Below are 14,442 nucleotides of genomic sequence, written 5' to 3'. Positions count from 1 at the left end.
GAATGGTGGCTAATTGTGAACCGGTTCGGATGTGCCAGGAAATGGGGTCTCCACAACGTTTTCAGATTGTACAAGATCACCATAATCTTCAAATTTCGAATTACATTTCAAAAACTAACAAACCACGGGGAGCCACAACACAGAGATGAAAGAGTCGCATGCGGCTCTGGAGCCGCGGGTTGCTGACCCCTGACCTAGGCTTTACCCACAGCCCTTTATTTTTCTAAGCACCATGTAGCCATCCAGGAGTCTCTTTAAAGACCCTATCATTTCCGCCTCCACCCCTGTTGCCAACAGCCCATTCCACGCACTCACCACTCTTTGTGTAAAAAATTTACTCCTGACTTCTCCTCTATACCTACTCCCCAGAACCTTAAAACTATGCCCTCTCATGCTAGCCACTTCAGCCTTGGGGAAGAGCCTCTGACTAATGCCTCTCATTATCTTATACACCTCAATCAGGTCACCTTTCATCCTCCCTTGCTCCAAAGAGAAAAGGCCAAGTTCACTCAACCTGTTCTCATAAGGCATGCTCCACAATCCAGGCAACATCCTTGTAAATCTCCTCTGCAACCCCTCCTCTAAAATTGTGAAAGGGATATTTAAGATAGAGGAAAGATGGATAGATTTTTGCATAGTAGGGGAATTGAGGATTATGGGGAAAAGGCTGGTGGGTAGAGATGAGTCCGTGGTCAGATCAGCCATGATCTTATTGAATGTGGAGCAGGCTCGATGGGCCGGATGGCCGACTCCTGCTCCTGTTTCTTATGCAAACTCCTTACAGTCAGTGGTGGAATTGAACCCCAGTCATTGATCTTATAATAGCATTATGTTAAACACTACATGACTGTACTGCCCCTGTTGTCTGTTTCACCTTAATTCTATTCAGCACACCACGGAGATTCCACCATTGCCTTTATAAAGAACACTAAAAAGTGAATTTGATAAAGCTGATGTAATTCTGACAACTCTTGGACTGTGCATCATAAATGAACTGTACAATCGAACAAAGAGAGAAAAACATGTTTTAGTTGGCAGAAACCTGCCAAAAAATTATTTTAGTTGGCAGGAACCTAACCAAACTAAACATCCAAATGTAGGTTCTGTGAAATTTGCCTAGCTCAAGAATGATTCACTAAACAAGGAGCTGAACATATTATACAAGTTGTTTTAGCAGAGAGGTTCCTTAAGGTTGTCATAACTGGGGAAGGTAATGGGGACAAGCTCCCACTGCCTCTTAAACACTCCCAATGAATAGCATCTGAAAAGCAAATCCAGCTCCTGGCTTTTACGTGTGACCTAGCATTCTTCTAGGGTGCATCACAACCTGGTATGGAAGTTGTCCTGTCCAAGACCGGAAGAAGCTGCAGAAGATGGTGAACACAGCCCAGCACATCACACAAACCAATCTTCCATCCTTGGACTCACTTTACACCGCACGCTGTTGGAGCTGTGTTGCCAGGATAATCAAGGACATGACCCACCCAGCCAGCACACTTTTTGTCCCACTTCCCTCCGGGAGAAGGTTCAGAAGCTTGAAGACTTGTACGGCCAGATTTGGGAACAGCTTCTTTCCAACTGTGACAAGACTGCTGAACAGATCCTGACCCGGATCTGGGCCGTACCTTCCAAATATCTGGACCTGTCCCTCAGTTTTTTTTTGCACTACCTTACTTTCTCTTTTCTATTTTCTATTTATGATTTATAATTTAAATTTTTATTATATTTACTATCGATTAGTACTCCAGGGAGTGCAAAGCACAGAATCAAATATTGCTGCGATGATTGTATGCCCTAGTATCGATCGTTTGGCGACAATAAAGCTACTAAGCCCAGTGGAACTGTTCCTACTGATTGGAGAATGATCAAAGGCAGGTTACTCACACCAGTTGCTTCGGGCAGATGGGGCTCATCAACCAAGTTTGGCAGCTCGTCTTGGAGAATGAAAGCTCTGATCTCAAACCTCTACTGCCTCTTGGCCTTACACATTCATGGAGAAAGCTTTGGGAGTAAACCCCGAGGGAATCACCTGGAGCGAGAGCCCCTAAGACAGTCCAATGTTGAGTAAAACACTGACTGGCACCTCCTGCCATGCCAGTGGTGCCAAGTTGCATTGGTCTCTGCCATTCATCAGCTACATGGAGAGGGGGAGCCTGCTGCATGGGCAACGACTTGCCCTCCATATTGTACTGCCCTGACTTGCATATCATGTAGACAGCTAGGACGTAATATCCATGGTCAACCCTGACCAGCAGAGGGCCAACGGTTAGCAGAGAGCAATATGAAGTTGTAAATGGGTTTGTGATCAAACCACTGTCTGGAAAATGTACACAACTAGCATCAGTGCCTGTCAAATTTCAAAGTTCAAATTAAAATTTATTATCAGTGTACATACAACCGAGAGATTTTTTTCCCTGTGGGCATACTCAGCAAATCTACAGAATAGTAACTGTAAATGGGATCAATAAACAACAAACTGTTCAAATGCAAGTGTAAAAAAATAACAATAAATAATAAGAATGAAATAGCATGAAATAAAAGAGCATGAAATAACAAGACTAAGAGTCCCTAAAGTGAGATTATCAGTTGAGGGAACACCAAAAATAGAATAAGCACTGTTGGTCCCTATGAAGCTTCCAGGATCAATCCATATATGATTAGGGACAAATTTTACAAACACTTTGGGATCATAGATGTAGACAGAGAGGCTCCTCGTTCTTGAGTGAAAGGATCTACTTGGATCAGGAAAAGCATAGAGAAGGACACAGAGGGATAACCATATGAAGATTGACTTAAGATTATGAAGGGAATAGATCACATGAACTTTACAGTCTTTTTCGCAGGGCAAAGAAATTAAAAAAAAACTAGAGGACATTGATTTGAGAGAAGGCAAAGATATTAAAGGAAGTTGAGTTGCAACTTTTCACACAAAAGATGGTGCGTCTTTGGAAAAGCTGGCTAAGAAAGCTCGAGATTTATGTACAGTTACAGAGACTGGTATACGGATGGGTGGCAGGAAGGAAATACGTCTCTAGCAAAGGAGGTGTGAGGTGCTCTTTCCCTCTGCTAGCCTACAGGTTACCCTTGGGCAGGGTGCAGCACCTACATAACCCCCTGATCAGGGTCACGTGAAGCCATGGGAGCAGATGGTGGATGGTTGTGTGACCAGCCTGGGCATTTCACTGGTAGACAATGTCTGGAGAGTATTGATAATGGCTGGGGACACCCGTCTTATAAAGACACTGCCCAGATGAAGGCAATGGCAAACTACTTCTGCAGAAAAATTTGCCAAGAAAAATCATGGTCGTGAAAGCATGATCGCCCACATCATACACTGCAGCACATCTCCTTCTCGGAAGCCCGCTGGAAACGACGATGACATCAGTGACGCCTCTGATGAGAGCGAAGCTGAAACCGGGAAGCTCAGATGCGGCTGCAGGTAGGGCACGTTATGGCCGTTGAAGGGTCTCTCCTTGTGGTCCTGATAGAGGTCTTTCAGCTGCTGCTCTTCGAATGTACTGGTGCCTTTGTAGACTGCCAGATGTCAGGCATCGTAGTTTTTCGCCAAGGCCTCCCAACCAGTCGCAGGGGTATTGCATGCCGTCAAGGACACTTCGGGCTGGTGCTGAAATCGTGCAGACATCGGACCCCTAGGAGAATAAACACAAGAGATTCTGCAGATGCTGAATCCAGAGTTGAGAAGGTTTTCTGGAGTGCAAGTTCATAGCTCCCTAAATATGTTACTGTGGATAGATAAAGCAGTAATAAAGGTTTATGGCATACTTGACTTCACGAGTTTGGCTGTTGAGTATAAAATTAGGAAAGTTGTAACTAACTACAGCTGCACAAGACTTTGGTTAGGCAACAGTCGGAGTTTCACTGGATTATCACTGGATTGCAGGAAGAATGTGGAGGCTTTGGAAAGTATGCAGAAGAGGTTGACAGGATTGGAGAGATATAATTACCAGCAGAGTTTGTACAAACTTATTGACTGTGTTCTCTGTGGCATCAGAGGCTAAGGAAAGACCTAATAGGATCATATAAATCATTAGAAGCATGAATAGGGTGGCCAAGATCTCTTTTTTTTTCCCAGGGTAGAATTCTAAAGGGCAAAATTTTAAGGTGAGGGGGAAGTTTTAAAGAAGATTTATGAAGCAAATTTTATTCTACACAGAGAGTGGTAGGTGCTTGGAACTTGCTGCCGGACAAAGTGGTGGGAACTAGTTTGATAATAATGTTTAAGAGGCACTTAGAAGGCAAATAAAGGGCTTATTTCTGTGCCATGCTGTTTTACGTTATGGGGTGGCAGGGTGGAGATACGTCTCTACCAAAGGAGGTGTGAGGCGCTCCTTCACTCCACTAGCCTGCAGGTCACCCTTGGGCAAGGTCTAGTACCTGCTTAACCCATCAGGCTACATCCACATGACGCTGGATAAATCCGTAACAGAAGCTTTTTCTCTTCGTTTTAACCCTCCGTCCACACTAAAATGGCATTTTCGTCTCCTGAAACTGGAGCTTTTCAAAAACGCTTTCCAAGGTGGATATTTTTGAAAATGCTGCTCAGGCAGATCAGTGTGGATGGCATAACTGGAGACTTCTGAAAACGTTATCAGACGGCAGCGCGCTATTTCATTGTTTTCTTGAACGCAACCTAGTAATTTCAGAACAGACGGCAACGAGATTGAAGCCAGAAGAGTTAGAAATGTTTCACCTGTGACTTTGTAAGTCTTCCATTTGGTCCACCTCTTCAACTCCATTTTTGCATGTGGCCTGCTGAAGGTTTCAGTGATTATGTATTGATTTCATCATCAACCTAAGCATACTCGTTCCACTGTCCTGCCAAGATAGGTAAGCATTCACTGACTGGCGGATTTACCCATTCATTCATTAAGGAAGGAATTCCAGGTACAAGTTGATGAATAACAGCTGTCCTCTTAATGCTAATTCTGAGACCAAAATTCAAAGTTCAAAATAAATGTTATTATCAAAATACATATATGTCACCATATACAACCCTGAGATTCATTTTCCTATGTGCATACTCAGCAAATGTATAGAACAGTAACTATAAGAGGATCAATGAAAGATCAACCAGAGTGCAGAAGACAACAAACTGTGCAAGTGCAAAAATTAAATAATTAGCAATAAGTAATGAGAACATGAGAAAATGAGATAAAGAGACCTTAAAGTGAATTCATTGGTTGTGGGAACATCTCAATGGATGGACAAGTGAGTGTTCAAGAACCTGATGATTGAGAGGTAGTGGCTGTTCTTGAGTCTTGAATGGGAAACCAAAGCCTTTGAGTGGAAAATCCCATAAAAGGCGTGAACCCATATGGTGTTCACACACCATATTATAAATCTGAACCACTTTAATGTAATCTCTCTAAAAAAAAAATCGCAAAAATTCAAAATGGAAGATAAAGTTTCAGACACAGCAGTTTCTACACAGATGCAAATTCCAAGCATTCACACCATGCTAATGTTACATTTGGGATGGATAGGCTCAAGTCACTGGGAAGCCATGAGCAACGCCAGTGGTCCAGTAGCCAAGAAGGATGTGTCTGTCAGGATCTGTGGTGACAGCCCAGTACTGAAAGTGGAAGAATTATCTCTCTGTACAGGGGGATGAGGATGATCACCATTGAGGATGATGAGGACCATGTCCAAAGTCTTAAGACAGTGTTAAAAAATTAGAAGATTATAGGCACTGACCATGATGAAGCTATGAATTCTTTAAACCAAGAATCACTTTCTGTGGTCATACCATTGACACACAAGTACTACCCAAGCGTGCTGTGTAAATTCAAGCAGTGGTTGATGCCCCAAGGCTAAAGGACATGTCAAAGTTGTGATCCTTTTCAGGATTTGTCAATTTTTATAATACGTTCCTGTCAAACCTGGCTACAGTGCTCTACCCCTTGAACTCAATATTACAGATCGGGAAGAAATGGCAATGGACAAAGCGGTGCGAGGGGGCTTTCCAAAAGGTGAAGGAAATGGTGATATCAGACACCGTCATCACACATTATAATCCACAGCGTCCAGTGAAGCGTGCCTGAGATGCCTCATCTTGTGGTACAGGTGCAGTCATGTTACATGTTATGAGTGATGGAAGTGAATGTCCCATAGCTTTTGCATCACGTCCCCTTACTGCTGCCAAGAAAAATTACACAAAGACTGACAGAGAGGCCTTGAGTCTGGTTTGGGGTGCAAAATGTTTCAACCAGTACGTGTTTGGGGAGAGAATTCACCCTCGTTACTGGCCATCGACCATTAGTTTCCTTTTTCAATCCACAATAGGGTGTTCCACTAAGCACAACAGTATGAATGCAGAAATGAGTTCTGTTTTCTGAGAGACATAGTTACAAGGTCTATTTCAAGAGGATGATTAATCATAGAAACGCTGATGAATTGTTCCATTTACCCATGGAAATGGAATGACCTGAAAAATTTACAAGAGGGGACACTCCTCTTGACATATTCTCCCTGAGCAAGTTGAAAAGTTTCCCTATTATGGCAGAGATGATCAAAAGGGAAACCAGAAAAGGCCCCACACTGTCTCAGATCTACGAGGCCACTCAAAATGGCTGGAATATGCAGCAGAACTTCCAAGTCCCCCATTTTTACAAGCACCAGGATAAACTTGCCCTTGTTGGGGGTTGCTTATGTGGGGATTGAGAGTTGTTGTCCATCCATGCTGAGAGCTAAGGTGTTGGAGGAGCTACATGCCCATCATCTAAGTGTGGTCAAGATGAAAGTGTTGGCTTGAAGCTCTGTCTGGTGACCTGATCAGCAGATGGGGCAGCTTGCCGTTCACTCTTCGGGATGAAAACAGTTGAATCTGCTCTCTCAACATTCGAGAACAGGGTCAATTATTAACGAGAAGAAAGGTGTCCAGAGCTGACAGAACCACTTCCTGCAGACTCAGAGACAACTCCCACAACCACCCCAGCGGAGGCCCCAGAACCTGAGATTGTTTCACAGCCACAGGTCTCACCTGCCAAGCTGAGTGATTCCCCCTCATCAGGAAAGACGTTGTCCCACAAGAGTAAGAAAGTCTCCACAGTGATTAAATTTTTAAGCCTGAGTGGACAATTTAAAATTTACTTGCTCTTGATGTCTATGTGATAACTGTATTATATAGTATACTGTGTACTGTGTGTATGTATATATATATATACTAACTAGAGAGCAATACATTACATATCTGAGTTGAGATGCATTCTATATTGAGCTGAATTTATAGCTAAGCAGGGAGGAGCGATGTGAAGTAATATTTGAGTAGTATTGTAAATATATTGTTTGATTAAGCATTCTTTGTTACAGAATTCATTGTGGATTATAAGGAATTGGTACGTGAATAGCACGAGTTACTACACCACCACATCATACGTGAGCACCCTCACTAAAGGAAAACTACTCCTGCATTTTTCTTTCAATTACTTTCGGGAGTTACCAAACCCAGCAGCCTGGATGGTGGGGGTTGCTGCTGACGGATGTTGCTTTCTTGTGACAGTGCTTCTAGTAGATGGGGAGGTCTTTTCCTCTGATGGACTGAGCTCTATCCACCACTTGTTCGTGTAATAACAAAAGACCATGAGAACAATTGTGCACAGAAAATGATCAAAAGTATTAAAATTCCTGAAAATGACACACTAGGAAGATCTCAAACATGCCAACATTTCTGTTTCAATGTACTCCCAAAACCCGTCTTCGCATGGCACCTATTAAAGCCCAGGGGATAAACGACCTCTTTTCTCAGTTCCAGCCCTCCCACACTGTGGCATACCAGACATACTTTCCAGCTGAACGCGTGCTTTCTTCAGCTGATTATACTGCACTGTATTTGTTATTCTTTACACACTTCCACCCGCGATCGCAGCATGGAGATGCATGTGAGCTGATCTCTTTGATGAAGATCTCTGTGTGCAGACATGAGTGGTTTATTCATGTTCCTCCCTTCAGTTTCCTAGATGTTCCCGATGATGCTTGATGCATTCAGAACCAGAATCAGGTTTAATATCACCGGCATATGTCGTGAAATTTGTAAACTTTGCAGCAGCAGTACAATGCAATACATAATAATATAGGAAAGAAACTGTGAATTACAGTAACTTATATATATAATATAAAAGAGAGGCAAGAGTGGATATCGGAACATTGGAGAACAATGCTGGAGAGGTAGTAATGGGGGTAAATGAACAATGAAATAATGGACAAAATGAATAAGAATTTTGCATCAGGTTTCACCGTGGAAGATTTTAGCGGTATGGTGGGAGTTCCAGGTGTCATGGTCAAGAGGCTTGTGAAGTTACCATTACTATACAGAAGGTTCTTGAGAAGCTGAAAGGTCCAAAGTTAGATAAGTTAGATAAGTCATCTGGACCTGATGGTGTACACTCCAGAGTTCTGAAAGAAGTGACTGAAGGGATCATGGAGGCAATGATCTTTCAGAAGACTGGGAAATTGCAAATGTTGGAGATTATTAAGGATGAGGTCTCTTGGAGGTACTTGGAGGCACATGATAATATGGGCCATAACCAGAATGGTTTCCTCAAAGGAAAATGTTGCCTGACAAATGTGTTGAAATTCTTTGAAGAAGCAGCAAGCAGGATAGTCAAGGGGAGAATTGGTTGATGTTGTGTACTTGGATTTGCAGAAGGGCTTTGACCAAGTGTCACACATGAGGCTGTTTGACAAGCTATGAGCCCAGATATTACAGGGAAGTTTCTAGCATGGATAAAGCAGTGGCTGATTGGCAGGTGACAAAGATGGGATATAGAGGGAGCTTTTTCTGGCTGGGTGCCAATGCCTAGTGGTGTTCCACAGGGGTCTCTGTGTTGGGACCAATTCTTTTTATGTTATTTGTCAATGACTTGGATGATGGAAATGATGGCTTTGTTGCAAAGTTTGCAGACAATATGAAGATAGATGGAGGGACAGGTAGTTTTGAGAAATTAGAGAGGCTACAGAAGGACAGACAGATTAGGAGAATGGTCAAAGAAGTGATAGATGGAATACAGTGTCAGGAAGTGTGTGGTCATGCATGGTCAGGGATGAATATTTTCTAAATGGAGAGAAAATATTAAAAACTGTGTGCAAGGGGCCTGGGAGTCCTTATGCAGGATTCCCTAAAGGTTAATTTTCAGGTGAGTCGGCGGTGCAGAAGGCAAATGTAATGTTAGCATTCATTTCGCAAGAACTAGAATATAAAAGGTAAGATGTAATTCTGAAACTTTATAAAGTACCGGTGAGGCCTCACTTGGAGTATTGTGAGCAGGTCTGAGGCCCTCATCTTAGAAAAGATGTTCTCAAACTGGAGAGGGTTCAAAGGAAATTCATGAAAATGATTCCAGGTTTGAATGGCTTGTCATATGAAGAGCATTTGATCGTTCTGGGCCTCTATTCTCTGGAATTTAGAAGAATGAGGGGTGACCTCATTGAAAACGATCCAATATTGAAAGGCCTTGATAGAGTGGATGGGGAGAGGATGTTCCCTATGATGGGAGAGTCTAAGACCAGAGGACACATCCTCAGAATAGAGGAGCATCCTTTTAGAATGGAGATGAGCAGGAATTTCTTTTCGCCAGAGAGTGGTGAATCTGTGGATTTCTCAAGTGGCTGAGGAGACCAAGTCTTTAAGACAGAGGTTGATAGATTCTTGATTGGTCAGGGCATGAAGGGATATGGGGAGAAGGCAGGAGATTGGGGCTGAGAGGGTAGTTGGATCAGCCATGATGAAATGTATTAATTCTGCTTCTATATCTTATGATCTTACATATGCTAAATAGTTAAGTTAAATAAGAAGTGCATAAACAGAAATAAAAAAGTATGAGGCAGTGTTCATGGATTCAATGCCCATTCAGAAATCAGATGGTGGAGGGGAAGAAGCTGTTCCTGAATCGCTGAGTGTGTGCCTTCAGGTTTCTGTGCCTCCTTGCCGATGGAGGAGGAGGGCATGAGTAGAGAGCATGTCCTGGGTGATGGGGGTCCCTAATGATGGACGCTGCCTTTTTGAGGCACTGCTCATTGAAAATGTTGTGGATACGATGGAGGCTAGTGCCCATGATGGAGCTGACTAATTTTCCAAATCTGTAGCTTACTTTGATCCTGTGCAGTTGCCCCCTCATACCAGACGGTGACGCGGCCAGTCAGAATTCTCTTCATGGTACATCTGTAGAAATTTTAAAGTGTTTTATTAGCCCTTACTAACCTTTCAACCTCTATTTTAAAAAGAAAAATATTGAGATACTGTGCCAAATAAGTCCGTCCGGCCTTTCGAGCCACGCTGTCCAGCAAACCCCTGATTTAACCCTAGCCTAATCACTGGACAATTTACATTGACCGATTAACCTACTGACTGGTACATCTTTGGACTGTGGGAGGAAACCAGAGCACCCAGAGGAAACCCGGCGGACATGGGGAGAACGTACAAACTCCTTCCAGGCAGTGGCGGGATTTGAACCTGAGTCGCCTGCACTGTACAATGTTATGCTAACCACTATGCTGCCCAACCATTATCATAAGAATTGTTAGTCAAATGACACAGAAGCCATGGCAGTGTGGTGGTTAATGAGATGCTATTACATCTTGGGCATCAGAGTTTGGAGTTAAATGATGGTGCTGTCAGTAAGAAATGTCTACTTTCCTTCCTGTGAGTGTGTGGCTTTCCTCTGGGTGTTCTAGTTTCCTCCCACCATCCAAAGACTTACTTGTTAGCAGGTTAATTTGTCTGTGATTAGGCTAGTGTTAAATCAGTAGGTTGCTGTGTGGTGCTGTTCATTAGGCTGGAAGGACCGTTTCCACACTGTATTCTAAGCAAAATAAAGAAGAATGGTTTTCAGCCCATAATTTCTATTTTGACTCTCAACTACCCACCTACGCTAACTACACTGAACAGCACATGGTCCATAGCTTTGTGTTTTGGCAATTCAAAGGCTTGCAGATGCACCATCAATAACTCACTCTGAGACGTAAGGCGAGATATCGGCTTTTATTGACTGGAAGAAGGAACCAGCAGTGAGTGAACACCATACTACATCCTGGAGACTGAGAGGCTGGGCTCAGGCCTCAATCGCCTTTATACAGGGTCTGTGGGAGGAGCCGCAGGAGCAGTCAGCAGGGGGCGTGTCCAGACAGGTATATATAGTTCACCACACTTGCTTAAATAATTGTTAAATTAAAAGATGGCACTGGACTCTGACCTCCATTGAAGTCACAGCTCAGATTTAGTTGCTTTTTCAGTTGTTTTTTTTTCATGATTGTAGGCATGCCTTTGGGTAGAGAGAGGAGAGTTTGGGTTCAGGTTGGGGTTTTGGGGCAGGAATGTAGGGGAATTGGAGGCTAGGCTGGAGTCTAAGTCTCCATGGAGGCCTGCGATGCGGATGTGGGCCACTCATGGTCAGGTGTCGGATGTTGGACCGGCAGACAAGGCCGGTGACTCCCCAGCCCCCCGCTGTTCAGTGCGCCATCAGTAGGTTCCAGAGTCAGAGTTCCATGTGAGTAGGGGGAACGCGGTCTAATAAATCCCGGGGTTCGTGAATCGATGAGACCAGAGTTCAGGGCCTAATGTTTGTGGTCCCATCAGCAGGGTTCAATGCCTATTGCTCCATGATTGGTGGATCCTGGGGTCGATGCCAAGGATCGAGGTCCGATCGTTGAGCTGGCAGTCTGGACGGTGAGGCTCGTTGGCTGGAGCCTCGATTTTGTGAGTTTATGGTACTTCCAAGGGGAAGTCAGCGCCCATTGACAGCCAGCCCAAGTCAGAGCCTGGATCCGCGTGAGGCTAAAGAAGACGGCCTGTCCCGGGTTAAAGGACTGTGTATGTGCGTGGTTGGGAGGGAGGAAAGGGGCTGGTTTTACTGTTGCAGTCTTGTTGCTTGCTGTGTTCTGTGTTGTTCTGCCTTGTATGGTGGGCATGCTGGGCTGGCACCAGAACATGTGGCAGCACTTGCGAGCTGCCCCCAGCTCACCGTCAGGTGCATTAGTTGTTAATGAATTCGCTGTATGTTACCATGATAAATAAACTTGAATCTTGACACTCTTATAAGAATATTCATATCCCCCATCCATTCAGGCAGGGCGTTCCTGATTCCATCCATTCTCTGGAGAAGAAGATACTAACTAAACTTTTCACTCTTTACTCTAAACCGATGTTCTCCAGCTTTTGTGCACCTCTGTTATGAGGAAAAATTTCCTGCTAGCACCCTATCTATGCCCTCATAAATTTGTGTATCTCCATCAGGTCCCTCAAGTTTATTGAAAGTTCAAAGTAAATTTATCATCACCATATACAACTCCGAGATTCTTTTTCTTGTGGACATACTCAATAAATCTATAGAATCATAATTGTAACAGGATCAATAAAAGACCTCCCAACTTGGGTGTTTACCCAGAGTACAGAATACAACAAACAGCGCACATACAAAAAGAATTAAATAATAGTAATAAATACCAAGAACTTGAGATGAAGAGTCCTTGAACCATTGGACAAGAGTCCATTGGTTGAGGGAACATTTCAATGATGGGGCAAGTGAAACTGAATGAAGTTATCCTCTTTGGTTCAAGAGTCTGATGGTTGGTAGTGTGAGTCCTGAGGCTCCTTTACCTTCTTTCTGGTGGCAGCAGCGAGAAGAGAGCATGTCCTGAGTGGTGGGGGCCCCTGCTGATGGATGGTGGACCAGCATCCTGCATCATTGATGAAGGATTCAGTCTCTCATCAAAACTGAAAAGCTTCATTGTGGGCACAATATCCTAGTTAAAATCCTCTGCACCCTTTCCACTGCACTCCTGCCCTTCATAATGTAAACAGCACACAGTACTCTCTGGTGGTGACCTAACCAAACATTCAGAGAAATGTTCCATAAGCAGCCTTGTCTTACATTCTATTAGTCACCTTTTCAAGAAATTCAATCAATTGTTTTATCATCCCACCTTGGACATCAACCCAATCTCTTGGTTATTTAATTATTTACAAACTGTTAAATTTTTAGCAGTTGTCATTAAACAATAATACCCTAGGTGTTCCAAACAGTGTTCTGTTTGTACTCTTCTGCCAAATACAATCTTGGATCAGTTGTAGCACTCTGACAGCAGTCAAAGTTTGTCAATTTAAGTCTTATTTCAAAGAACAAAACATAACATGGCCTCTGTATAATACAGAGGCAGTATCACACACTGGAAATATAATTTTTTTGGAAATGCCATTAAGCTTAAGTTAAGGTATTATTGTCTTCTATTCCTTCATTGGCATAGCTGACTGTACAGCTCTATTCAATATACAGGGCAATTTTGTATGACCTTCTTACCAATATTTGTTCCTTAATTTAGATTAGATTAGATACAACTTTATTGTCATTGTGCCAAGTACAGATACAAAGCCAATGAAATGCAGTTAGCATCTAACCAGAAATGCAAAAGAATAGTGTTATTTACAAAATAACTGCGAATAAAAAGTAAGTGCTACAGCACACAAATATAAAAGTACTGAGACAGTACAATACGGGTGCAATACTGCTTAGTGCTGTGATGTGAGGTTCAGCAGGGTCGCAGCCTCAGGGAAGAAGCTCTTCCTGTGCCTGCTGGTGGGGAGCCGAGGATCCTGTAGCGCCTACCGGATCGGAGGAGAGTAAAAAGTCCATGGTTAGGGTGAGATGCATCCTTGATAATGCTTTTCGCCCTGCTCAGGCTGCGTTTATGGCAGATGTTCTCAACGGTGGGCAAATGGGTGCCGATAACCCGCTGGGCAGTTTTCACCACACGCTGGAGTGCTTTGTGGTCTGATATGGGACAATTGCCATACCACACTGAGATGTAGTTGGTGAGTATGCTCTCACTGGTACAGTGGTAAAAGTCCGTCAGTATCCTGGGACAGAGGTGAGCTTTCTTGATGCTCCGCAGGAAATAAAGGCGCTGTTGCACCTTTTTGATCAGGATGGAGGAGTTAAGGGACCAAGTGAGATCATTGGAAATGTGGACACCAAAGAAATTAAAGCTTGATACACGCTCCACTACAGCTCCGTTGATGTAGGTGGGGACATGAGTGTGGCTCCTAGCATGCCTGAAATCCACAGTGATTCCCTTGGTCTTCTGGGTGTTAAGGGCCAGGTTGTTGTCGGCACAGCACATGGCCAGGTGCTGGACCTCGTCCCTGTAGGCTGTCTCGCCATCCCCTCTGATTGAGAGCATTTAATAGGCAGTGGGAGCTTATCCCCATTACTCTCCCAACCTGAACAACCTTAAGGAACCAAATAAATAAACAAACACGTAAAACAACTGAGCTGGTCTTGTAAGAATAGAGAAAAATGGATTTCTGTAGTTTAGTGAAAGAACAAAAAATCCAGGCGATGGAGAAGGAAAAAGAAAAGTGATTAATTCATTCACAAACAAGAGAAAATCTGCAGATGCTGGAAATCCAAGCAACACACACAAAACGCTGGA

The sequence above is a fragment of the Hypanus sabinus genome, chromosome 19 (genome assembly GCF_030144855.1).
Source record: "Hypanus sabinus isolate sHypSab1 chromosome 19, sHypSab1.hap1, whole genome shotgun sequence".
In the NCBI taxonomy this organism is placed as follows: Eukaryota; Metazoa; Chordata; class Chondrichthyes; order Myliobatiformes; family Dasyatidae; genus Hypanus; species Hypanus sabinus.
This window is presented reverse-complemented; position numbering follows the sequence as displayed.